The sequence below is a fragment of the Malaya genurostris genome, chromosome 1, assembly GCF_030247185.1.
Source record: "Malaya genurostris strain Urasoe2022 chromosome 1, Malgen_1.1, whole genome shotgun sequence".
Lineage (NCBI taxonomy): Eukaryota > Metazoa > Arthropoda > Insecta > Diptera > Culicidae > Malaya > Malaya genurostris.
The window spans coordinates 130,798,850-130,812,364 of record NC_080570.1 but is presented as its reverse complement, the minus strand read 5'-3'; positions in this window follow the sequence as shown (position 1 = coordinate 130,812,364).

Here is a 13,515-nt window from a genome sequence, read left to right as displayed (position 1 = left end):
TTAGAGTAGTTCAATTGTAAAAAAAACAATGTCTCCTCATATAGAAGAAACTCACGAGTTCAAATCTGGTCTCTAAGCTACTTTTCCTATATTTTTTCTGCTTTCCATTCATCGGTCTTTTCCCTGTTTGTTTTTCGTTGAATGTCTATAAAAAATATCTCCGATGTCGTCGAGATGAATCGAATGGTACATTGCACTTGATCAAAAGTTTGTGCGTGATTGGCGATATTTTACGAAGAAATCAATATTTATACACTGAGGTGTTTTTTACGCAAAACCCTTTGTTGACGAACTAGCTACACACTAAACTTCATTCGGAATTTTTTCATCTTTTGTCGAGTTTAAAACAGCCGAACTAACGAACATTCTCATTCTACTGATATATCAGCACAAATAAACATTTGTTGACAGCAGTATCCGCAGCGGTGAATTGTTATTTTCACTGAAAAAATCAACTACCCAGGTTTGAACAGCTGAGATCGGCAATCCAATTTAAGCGTGCATATCAATTAGGAGCAACAACTCACTTCTGCACTACCAAGAGTAATCAAAATATTGGGCTTCTTTTCTTGAGCTGGAAGGCATGTAACCCATGAAAATATTAGCTACAGTAGCTTGAGTAGTATAAAGCCACAGAATTTTTACATAACTTTAGCGCAGTACTATGTGAACCTAGCGATAATATCTATGACATAATCGTAGGTATATTTATTCATTATTAATGTCACTCAGTTTTCTCAGAGATGGCTGAACCAAATTTCACAATCATAGATTCAAATGAAAGTCGTTATGGTTCCATAGGTTGCTATTGAATTTTATCCAACTTTGGGTTTCGGAATTACAAGGCAATATGTAAAAAATCTATGAAAAAAATACGCATTAAATTTTCTAGAAAAATATCTAAACCGATTTTCACAAACTAAGATGCAAATGTAAGGTCTTGAAATTCTTTGAAAAGTTCCAGAAACGTCGTTCCGGATCTAACTTCCGGATCTCATTGTCCTAATAGATATTGTGCAATTTCATCCAGATACGACTTCCGGTTTCGAAATTATATGGCGATGAGTGTTAAAACTTTCAAACCGTCATACAAAATGACGATGCAAAACCTATGCACACAGCGTGCTTCGTTCAATTTTCTATAGCGTACATGGTTACCACATTGAAATCTTTAATTTTCAATGAAAAATCTGTATGCATATGAAAATGATAAGAAAATAGAGCAGAAATAAAAAAGTCATAGCATCGATCCTGAAAATTATAGTTACTTTTTATTTAGATTTAGAAAACATAAATAATTACAAAAGAAGAACTGCTAGCAAAGTGAATATAGAAGAACTGACATTAGCACATGGGACCATTTGTAGTATTTACCATCCTAGATATACTCTCTTAGGGGGAAGTAGGGTCTAAACGATGAAAAAATCATCATTTTTGGGAGTATTTTCCAGAATTACCGTTCAACAAAATAAATTCAAATGTTTTGCATGATAAAAAGTATCATTCGAACAACATTTTGTATATTTTTCGTGGAAAAATATTGAGAAATAAGTCGGTGAAGAGGTATTTTCGAGGACGTTTCTAAAAAATCATGATTTACGGTGTCCATGCTTTTCATGGAAAATCAACAAATTTCATATAACCGATTTCGTTGAAATTTTTGAAATTCGTTGATTTTCTATGAAAAACGTGAACAAGTTTTCCAAAAATGTGTCCGAATGTAATCTTTGTACGCATCATAAGGTTTATTTGAAAAAAAATTCATACCATCGAATTATTTTTTCAAATAATTGTGAGAGATCACAGAAAAAAGTCATTTTTGCAATGCTATTTTTGATAAGACTCGGAAATTCCTTCGAATATTTCAGCCATTTTTGCCCTGCAGATAGATAAAAGCTTTTCAAAGGTCCATATGTTTTTGGTTTTGGCAAATTTTTCAAAATTTCTATCGAACATTTCCTAAAACCACCCGCGCGCATGGTACTTGGACGATAGCCTTAAGTGATGGTATGAAATTGTTTACACACTTTGCCCTATAATTCCGGAACCGGAAGTCGGATCCGAATGAATTTCCTTATGAGACTACAAGATCTTTCACTTGAAGCTAAGTTTGTGAGAATCGGTCAAACCATTGCATTGCTAGGAAAAGAAATATTTTCGGTGGATTTTGCTCCAATACAAACGACCAGCAGCTGGGTGACGCAATCGCTCTTGTTTGAAGCACTGCAAACGTTCCGCAATAGGAAACAGTGTGTATTGATTCAATACTGTGGTAATTTTTGTGAAAGGAATTTTCTTTTACGTGATTTCGTTTGACGCTTTCTCACAAATGGGCGGTCCTCGTAAAATAGCAACGTACTGAATTTTTATGTTAATTATTTCATTTCGGATTTGCATTTTTTTGTGTGAAAGAAACTAATAAAATGCTGTACGGGATTCATTGCTACCTTTCAGAAAGGCAGAATTGTGAAATGCTCTACGATATTAAACATTGTTCCGAGCATTGTTCGCGAACGCGAAGCAGTCAAATGCTGATTTTATTTATACTCGTTTGGTGCGAAGATCGGTGCACTAAAATGTTTATTCGCACTTCCGATTTGCATATTTCAATAAGATAAGTAATTCTTATAATTCTTTTATAATCATTTATGGCTCTTAAAAGGGCTGATTTGTGGAAATTTCACGGTCGTTGTTTACATTTCGGTGTATTTTGCTCAAATGCAAAGGATCAGCAGCTGAATGCTGACGTAATTGCCCTTGTTGGAAACGAAACTCACACTGCGAACGGTGCACTGCAATGAACTGAATACTTCATTCTGTATCTGGAACTTAGTTCTGAACCTTCTGGAAACTACCTCCAAATGTGTGAATTCGGCGAACAAGCTGTTTCAAATTGTGTGGTCGGGTTTTCCGAAGCTTCATCTTCATTTGAACCCAAATGTTCTCAATTGGATTGACACATGTTTTTTACTCAATATCGGTTTTTGCAAAGCACTTCAAAGTTTCAAATTATTTGCGCTCAAATGTCTGCGAACAGTTAATGTCGGCTTCTTCAAAAACAGGTAACAAATCACATTTTCGTCTTTTTCCGACAATACACCGACAAAGCCGTGATTTGGAAAGTTGTCATATTTTTTTTTGCATAAATATCTGTTTATTAATCTTATTTTTGTGTATTACATCAACATTTTACAGTACAAGTGTTTTGACCCTTTGGCCTTTCATCTTTGTTGTTCATACGATTCGTTATTAATATTAGGTGTTTTAGTTACTCTTGTTTTACATACTAATGTTTAATCATAATATTTATTTTAATTATTAATAAAATATCTACCTACTTATTTTTGGCGGAATCAGATTGGCGAACTGACGGAATCGAAATTTATCACGAAATAAATTATAAGAACACGCGGTACAGTTTTACACGTCCTTTATTCATTACGGTTTAGTTTCAAGTGACATTTCAAGAGGAAATAGATCAAGGGATAAACAACTAGTGAAATATAAGTAGTTCAAGATATGTAATTAAAGGTGCACACAAAACGGTGTTGTCTATATGTCCACACTCCTCCTCAACACAGAAGACTTACTCCTTCAGCCCGATTAACTGTCGTAGTTGCTCAACTCTTATTCGTGCTACTGGTTTGGTGAGCAGATCAGCAGCCATGGACTCGGATGGACAATATACGAATTTAATTGCTTCATTTTTATACAACTGCTTGACAAACATGTATTTTGTATCGATGTGCTTTGTTCTGTTGCTGAATTTTTCAGATTGTAGCATTTTTAAGCAAGATTGATTATCTTCGTTGAGTTGCACTGTTCGAGTGTTCTCGCCGAGATCACTCAGAAGTCGTTGCAGCCATATTGCTTCCTGAGAAGCTTCCGATAGAGCGATGAATTCGGCCTCCGCAGTTGACAGTGAAACACTCGTCTGCTTGCGACATGCCCACGATATAGTACCACCACAGAATTTAAATACGTACCCGCTGTTAGATTTGCGGTCAGAGCGGCATTCGGCCCAATCCGCATCAGCGTACCCAACTAAGCCAGAACCATCACCACGACTGCTCAAACGAAGTTTTAAATTTATCGAACCTTTGAGATAACGAACAATTCTTCGCAGCTCATTCCAATCGCACTGTGTCGGACAAGAAAGTTTCCTACTCAAAATGGACACGGAAGCAGCTATATCAGGTCTACTGTTCACAGCAACGAACAATAGCTTTCCAATTAGCTTTTGGTACTCGGTGTTGTCAGGAAGAGGTTTTTCATCGGTATTTAACTTGTAGTATCCAACATCGATGGGGATAGCAGATGGCTTAGCTTCTTGTAAGCCGGCAGACTGTACTATATCCGCAATGTACTTCCGCTGCGAAATGTGATAATCACCATCAGCGTCACGTTCAACTTCAATCCCAACATAATTCCGAACTTCTCCTAGACTAATTACTTCGAAATTCCGTCCAAGCATCTGTCCAATCGATACAACTAGGCTTCCATCGTCACTGGCAATGATTAGATCATCTACATAAACCAGGATGTAACACCGCTTTCCTTTTACTTCTTTACTGTACAAACACGGATCGGCCTCGCTTCTTTTGAAATTATCGTTCTCTAATACCTGATGAAGCTTGTTGTTCCATGAACGAGCACTTTGTTTGAGTCCGTATAGGCTCCGCTTTAAACGACATACCTTGCTTTCAGCACCTTTCATGACGAACCCTGGAGGCTGGCGCATGAACAACTCCTCCTCAAGGTCACCGTTTAGGAATGCCGTTTTAATATCAAACTGCCTCACGACCATTCTCCGCTTAGCTGCGACAGACATCAAAACTCTAAAAGTAGTCTGACGGACGACAGGAGCAAACACCTCGTCATACTCGTTTCCGTATTGCTGATTGTAGCCTTGCGCTACAAGTCTCGCTTTAAACCGTTGTACAGTATCATCCGTGTTTCGCTTCAACTTAAAAATCCATTTACACCCAAGCACACGCTTCCCCGATGGGGGATTTACCAATTCCCAAGCATCGTTGCTATTGATCGATTCGAGTTCTTCAAGCATTGCCTTCCGCCATTTGTCGCTATCAGGACCAGCGAGAGCTTGCTTTACTGTCTTCGGCTCCTCCTGAATCTCAGCTTCCACTGCGCACACATATCGACTCGGAAGTTGTCCCTTTGTTGTCCTGATCGACCGTCGTAAAATGAATTCATCCGATGCAGGTTCTGCATCCTCCCAGACATCTTCGTCCTGGTCTGTAGAAGGAACGTCACACATCTTGAACGTTGGTTTATCATTTGATAATGAAATAACCACTTCACTGGCTGAGGGTTGGCCTACCGGATCCGGCACAGAACTATAGCAATCCAGGAATACCACATCGCGACTAATCGTTATTCTCCTAGTAACAACATCTATTAAACGGTAAGCCTTTGACACTTCACTGTAGCCCATAAATTTCAACTTTATTGCTTTATCATCAAGCTTGCCCCGCTTCTCGCCAGGTACGAAGCAATACGCATCAACGCCGAATGGATGAACATGACTTAGATTAGGCTTTACTCCATTCCAGCGTTCGTATGGTGTCACTGGAATCGCACGGGTAGGTAGACGGTTTTGAAGATAGTTCGCAGTTGCTATGGCTTCACCCCAAAATCGGTCATCTAGCCCCGCCTCGATCAACATACATCGAGCCATTTCTACTAAATACCGGTTTTTGCGTTCCGCCGTGCCATTTTGTTGAGGCGAATACGGTGCGGTGAACTGACCGACAATGCCATTTTCCTTCAAAAAACGTTTGAAATCTCTCCCAATGTACTCACCTCCATTATCCGAGCGTAGAATTTTGGGCTTCTTACCAAACTTGGTATTTACCATTGCAACGTACTCTCGCACTTTATCCAGCGTTTCCGATTTCTGCTTGATGATATAGACGACGGTATACTTGCTGTAGTCGTCTATTAGCGTTAGGAAGTAACGGCTGCCACTCAACGTTGCTGTTCTCATAGGACCACAAATATCCGTGTGGACAATATCCATTACGCCCAATGACCTGCTGCTAGACATTTTTGGGAATGGCATACGATGCATCTTTCCCCGAATACACACTTCACATTTTTCAGAACAGGTGCACTGTTTAAACGTTATGCCGGTTACTAAATCAGGCAGTTTTGCTACGGCATCACAGTCTCTGTGTCCCAATCTGCGGTGCCAAACATGAACGCACTCAGTGGGCGAAGCTACTAATGATGCACTTTCAACGTGAAGTTTCATAATAAACAAATTGTTTACGAGATCTGCCACAGCACCAACAATTCCATTTCGGCTGATTGAAGCACCTTTTTCATCGAAAGTTACCACGAACCCGTTATTCACTAACCGCTTCACCGATAGCAAATTTGATTTTATTTCTGGTACCAGCAACACGTTGTCCACTGTTATCAGACGACGTTTGCCCGCACTATCGACAGCGATCAATTTTCCAGATCCTCTTCCAGTGGATCGCACTTTCATCCCGTTGGCAACACAAACATTTTCTTTGACAGTATCGTCAAACGATTCAAAAAAATTACGATTATATGAAATATGACACGTTGCGCCTGAATCTAGAACCCAAACATCCGACATTCCCGAACCTTCGGTCGCAAACGCCCATTCGATCGATTCAACATCATTTTGAACTGCACTGTGAGCGCTATTATCAACTTTTTCTTCCCGTGTTACATACTTCTTGTTCTCTTTCCATTTCTTCCATTTTTCGCAATTCGCTTTCTTATGACCGGACTTTTTACAAAAATAACACTTGTCACCTTCTATTTTGGACAGAGCATGCAAAGCAGATTCACCATTTTTATCACTCTCCGCGCGATTAATTTTCTTCTGCCATTCGTCAATCAATTTGCCTTTCACAAGATCAAAAGTTAAATCGGCATCCGGCCTTGCTTCTAAGGCGGTCACCAGAGTTTCATACACTTCCGGAAGGCTACTGAACAAAATTGCTATAAGCCACTGGTGATCTAAAACTGCATTCGCCTGCAACCCATTCAATTTTTCCACTAAATCGGTCAGCGTCGCAATATGTGCTTCCATATCGCCATCATGTTCCAAACGAAGACGGCAGATTTTTCTCATCAGAGACACTTTCGTAGTAAGCGACTTTTTCACGTACACTTTTTCCAGATTTTTCCACGCTTCAGCGGCAGTTTCAGCTTTCCTAATGTGGATCAATTGGTTATCTTCTACCGCTAATCCAATCGTTGCCATAGCAAGCTGATTTTTCGTTTTCCATTGAGCGGTAACTGGTTCTGGCCTATCCTCACTGATAGCCTCCCAACAGCTTTCTTTAATCAACAGCAACTTCACTTTGAAGCTCCAATTGTCGTAGTTGGAAGCATTCAACTTGACGAACGACGCCAGCCTGTCACTCATTGCGAATCCGAAAAAAAAAATTCTTCTCACTTTACTACTCGCGACTCCGGCGTTCTGGGCCCATAACCTTTTGGCGGAATCAGATTGGCGAACTGACGGAATCGAAATTTATCACGAAATAAATTATAAGAACACGCGGTACAGTTTTACACGTCCTTTATTCATTACGGTTTAGTTTCAAGTGACATTTCAAGAGGAAATAGATCAAGGGATAAACAACTAGTGAAATATAAGTAGTTCAAGATATGTAATTAAAGGTGCACACAAAACGGTGTTGTCTATATGTCCACACTTATAACTATCCCTAACCTAATACGTACAAATTTTGAATTATTTGTATTTCAGAGCTTGAGCACCTCTCTTCAAATTTCGTGCAGTATTGTTCGAATTTTTGTTCTAGTATATCCAGGGAGGCCATCTCATGTACTTCACTAGTTCTTGTCCAAGGGGGTAGATTTAGAATCATCTTTAAGATCTTACTTTGAATGCGCTGAAGCCTAAGTTTGTGTGTTCGTGCACAGCCCCGCCAAACAGGGACTGCGTATTCAATTGCGGGGTAGATGATTTGTTTATAGACAGCCATCTGATTCTTCAGGCATAGTTTAGATGTTCTACAAATCAGCGGATACAGAGACCTAATGAGTATGCTGCATTTTTGAACGATTTTGTCAACATGTGACCTGAATATCAGATGTCTGTCAAAGGTGAGTCCTAGATAGATAACTTCGTCGGACCATTGGATGACCTCATCACCGAATCGTATTCGGCATTCGTCTGATGGAACAAGTTTTGGAGATCTTGAATGTGGAAACAAGATGACCTGAGTTTTTGCTGCATTGATCACAATTTTCCAGCTTGTAAAATATTCCGTTAAAGCGTCCAGACCTGTCTGTAGTTTATTCTTTAGAGCATTAATGACACGACCTTTGTAAAGAATGGCAGTATCATCAGCAAATTGTGACAGAACACCACCACCTGGAAGAGGTGGGATGTCTGATGTGAAAATGTTGTATAGAATGGGACCTAGGATACTTCCCTGGGGTACACCAGCAGGAATAGTAAATCTTTCTGAAAGTGCATTATTCAGAGAAACCTGGAATGCTCTATCTGCAAGATAATTTTTGATAATTTTAATAAGATACATGGGAAAATTATACCGATGCAGTTTAAACACCAGGCCATCGTGCCACACATTATCGAATGCCTTTTCAATATCCAATATTGCCATGGCAGTCGTTTTGGACACTGATTTGTTTTGCTGGATGACGTTGTTAACCCTTGTGAGTTGGTGGATGGTGGATCTTCCTTTCCGGAACCCAAACTGTTCTTCCAGAAATATATCCTGTTCATCTGCAAAAGCAAGAATTCGCCTTTGTATTGACTTTTCAAACAGTTTGGATAGGGCAGAGAGTAAGCTGATGGGTCGATAGCTCTTGGAAAAGGAAGGATCTTTCCCCGGTTTCAAAACTGGGATAACTTTAGCTAACTTCCACATTGAAGGGAAGTAACCAAGCTCCCAGCACCTGTTAAAAAGTTTAGCTAAGAAGACAAATGAGCGAATACTCAAATGTTTCAGCTCAATGTTGAATGTGTTGTCGAAACCGGGGGCCTTCATATTTTTGGATTTTTTCACAAAAGCCATCAACTCATTCTCAGTGACTCTACTTTCCTCAGGAACCAAGCTGTCTGATTGGTCAACCTCAGCTACGCTATCAGCAACGGCTCTTTCATGTGGACTAACAATGTTGAGTCCTAAATTGTGAGAACACACAAACTGCTGGCCTAGCGCATTTGCCTTCTCTACTGGTGTGATTAAATGTATTCCTTCAGCTGCGTCCTGGGGTGACATCAGAGGAGGAATAGGCTTCGGTTTTTTCTTAAGCACCTTCGTTAAGGACCAGAAGGGCTTTGAATGTGGGAGAATTTCTCGAAGCTTTTGCTGGAAGTTCCTGTTGCGAAGCTCAGATATCCTTTCCTGGATTATCCTAGTTAAGTTGTTATAAGTAGTCTTCCTATCTAGAATGCCAGTTCGTTGATACTGCCTCCGGTAGATATTCCGAAGTCGGATGAGTTTCTTGGTGACACTGTCGATTTGAAGAGAGGAACTCGGCATATGTTGTACTGGAACCGTCCTATCACGAGCGACTGTGATTGAATGCTGGAAGGAAGATAGGGCCGCATCGATTTCCATCGGGGAATCAAGTGGCAGATCGATATTAATATGTTGGTCGGCGATTTGTTGAAATTGGACCCAATCGGTGCGATAATAGTTCCTCCGAGGTTGAATAGGCACTGTTTCTGGTGAAGATCCCAACGTCAATTGTACTGGAAAGTGGTCAGAAGAGAGCTCGTAGAAGACAACCGGAGAGCTGTCTATGGCGATGTTGCCGATGAATATATCCAAAATGGAATGAACTCCCGATCTGGAAAGTCGCGTTGGTTGATCCGGAGCGAAGATGTTGTATTGTCCAGCTTCGTAATCTTCGGCAAGTACGAATCCGTTTCGATTCTGTCTTCTGTTTCCCCACAGCTCATGCCGTGTGTTCAGGTCGCCAGCAATGATGAATTTGTTCTGTCGTCGAGTGAGCATAGCCAGATCTCGCTTCAATGTTGCACACGTACCATCTCGAAGATTTGTTTGTTTGGGGCAGTACGCTGCAATGATGATGATGGGTCCCATCGTCGTTGTAATCTCAATTCCGATGGCTTCTATGAGTTGCAATTTAAAGGCTGACAGAAGCCTATGCTGAATGGATCGTTTAATGGCAATGGCAACTCCCCCTCCTCTGGTAGTTGCCCTGTCGAGCCTGTGAATCCTGTAATTGGAAATAAAAATAGAAATTTCAGGTTTAAGATGAGTTTCAGTTAAAATAGCAATATCGGCATTCTTCTCTTGAAGAAAGTCGGACAATTCAGCAGTTTTGCTCCTGAGTGAGCAAGCATTCCAATTTACTATAACCAACTCATTATATTGCATATTCGATGATGAATTTGCCTAAGGCGTTGATTTGCTCTAACCGCGTTCTGCAGTTTCGTAGTTTTGTTGTCATTGTTTCAAAAATGACGATCAGTTGTTCAGCAGAGAATAAATCACCAGAGTCATCCTTTGCTTGTGGTTGATTATTGCCACATCCAGGAGGAATTTTTGAGGAAGATTCTTTTTGTGATCCAGCGGCTGAATCTTTTGGATTGCTGCGAGGAAGTGGCGGCAAATTCGGAATATCCCTCATCGGTGGGAGCCGTGGGAAATTAATTTCATCCTTCTGTGGAACATTCTTGCGCGTCGATTGTTTGCGGGACGCCTGTTGTCGAATTTTTGTGAACTCAGCACGTTTGGGACACGATTTGCTAGTAGATGGATGGTCGCCATCACAGTTCACACATTTTACAGCGATGTCATCTAGTAGGCAATCGTTGGTATTGTGTGGTTCGGCACATTTCCCGCACCGACTTTTCATGTGGCAATTCCTCGCTCCTTGGCCGTAGTTCAAACAGTTCGTGCACTGTGTGACATCCCGATGTACCGGTTTATACTTTTGCCATTCGATGATTATGTGAAATAACGATTTAATCTTTTTCAGTTGACTCATGGTGATGGAGCCCTTCTCCAGATGAATCAGGTACAGTTGATCTCTAAACTTTTTGTCCGTATTATGTCGCTTCATTTTAAAAACCATCAAAGGCTTTAGTCCAGCCTCCGACAGTGCCTGCTTTAGTTCGACTTCCATCATGTCGGGTAGTCCTCGAAGTACATCCTTCATAGGTTTGTTGGCGGCAATATCGTGTGTGAAGTATTCCGCTTTTGTCTGCTTCAGATACAATTCCACTCCTTTGTAGTGGTTCAAAGCCGGAACAGTTATTTTGTAGCCTTCAGTACATAAACGGATTGTTGCCTGTAGTCCTTTGCTGATCAGCGTGTTGAAATCCGAGCGTAGAGCTGGTGGGAAGCCCTTCGGGTAGAAAGGCGGCATTTTTTCCTTCTTCTGCAGTTCCTCTTCGACATCAACTGGCAGATCAGCATATTGGTTTTTACTCAGCAAACGGTCGTTTACCTGTACATCACTTGGCTTCAGACGCTTAGCATCCTTTGAATCCTTCTCGGATCTATGGCGGTTTTTACCCATAGCTTGGGTAGGTAGACAACTGCGAATAAAAAATAAAACAAAATCGAAATTAGTCGTAGTAGGTTATTCGTCTATCCACATCGAGTGTTAGATGACGAATGATGGAAAGTTGTCGACATTCTTCACCTCTTTAAAACGATTCACCCACTTACTCACAAACTGTTTCGACTTTTTCATGTATTTCACCGCGGCAGCTTGGGTCATTTTGGGACCTTTCGGGTGCGAGCACAAAAAAACTGCTTCGAAGCGCGCAACGTACGCGGTACTCATTTTGGAAAAATGCAGCAATCGAATTGTCAACAATAGTCAGCTGATTTATTCTCGCATTGCATCAAGGACACTATTGCCCTCTGTGTTAAAAAATATCACACCATTCCACTTTACCGATCGCGAGTAATCGTGACCACGCTCTTATGTAACAGTTCGGCTGAAAAGTTCGTATCGTTTAATAGAAACACACATTTTTTTTTGCCAAAATTCGTTTTTATTATTCAACATAATTGCCATCAGAGGCGATACAGCGAATATAGCGATCTTCCAACTTTTCGATACCATTTTTGTAGTACGATTTGTCCTTTGCCTCAAAATAGGCCTCAGTTTCAGCGATTACCTCTTCATTGCTTCTAAATTTTTTACCAGCGAGCATTCTCTTGAGGTCTGAGAACAGGAAAAAGTCACTGGGGGCCAAATCTGGAGAATACGGTGGATGAGGGAGCGATTCGAAGCCCAATTCGTTCAATTTCACACTGCTCAGAATCATCAATTCGTTGTTGTTTTTGATCGATTGTGAGCTCACGCGGCACCCATTTTGCACAAAGCTTTCTCATATCCAAATATTCGTGAATAATATGTCCAACACGTTCCTTTGATATCTTTAGGGTGTCAGCTATCTCGATCAACTTCACTTTACGGTCATTGAAAATCATTTTGTGGATTTTTTTCACGTTTTCACCGGTAACACCCTTTTTTGGACGTCCATTGCGTTCATCGTCTTCGGTGCTCATATGACCAGTACGAAATTTTGCAAACCACTTACGAATTGTTGCTTCACCCGGTGCAGAGTCTGGATAACACTCATCAAGCCATTTTTTGGTATCGGCGGCACTTTTTTTCATCAAAAAGTAGTGTTTCATCAACACACGAAATTCCTTTTTTTCCATTTTTTTCACAATAACAAAAGTAGCTTCACTCAAAATGCAATATCTCACAAACTAATAATCAGACAGCTGTCAAATGTATACACGTATCTTTTGAAGGTTGGTACTAACTGAAAATGGATTTAATTCTAGTGGCGCCCTCTCATAGAAACGATACAAACTTTTCAGCCGATCTGTTAACAAACTGTACATTTAAACCAGAAGTTAGAATATATAGTAGATGGTAAATATATTTATATGGTCCCTAGCTAGCTCATATACCTCTTACCTACCCATAACTCCAACTCCGCGTTACCTATGGAAGAGAATGAAGAGTCGTCTTTCTTCCGGAAAGTAGGTGAAGCATCAACATGTCCTCTCTACTTTATCCTTCACCCTTCCCTGTGAACGAAGAAGATGGGAAGCTATCATGCTATTGAAATGTTCAATTTGAGTTGGAATGGCATCAATTCCCAATACAATTTCCTAAGTAACGCTTATTGATCAATCAGCAAAAAATGATGCTGACAGTCTGCAATCCGCCAAGATAATCGTCACAACGCAACGCAACGATATTGCCGTCAAGCGATTATTATTGAAACCATGCAGATCAATCGTTCAAAGATTTGTTATCGAAATTGTGAAATTGTGCTACAATTTATTGCAACAGGTACCAGTTTGTCAGAAATGCAACCGAAATAGTTTCGATCTATGCTCCAATATAAACAAATGATCATTCTGCCGTAGTTCGAATGTTTTATTTTATTTTTTTGTTTTTGTGCATCACGCAGCTGCGAGCACGAGGCGGCAGCGGCTATCAGTGTGC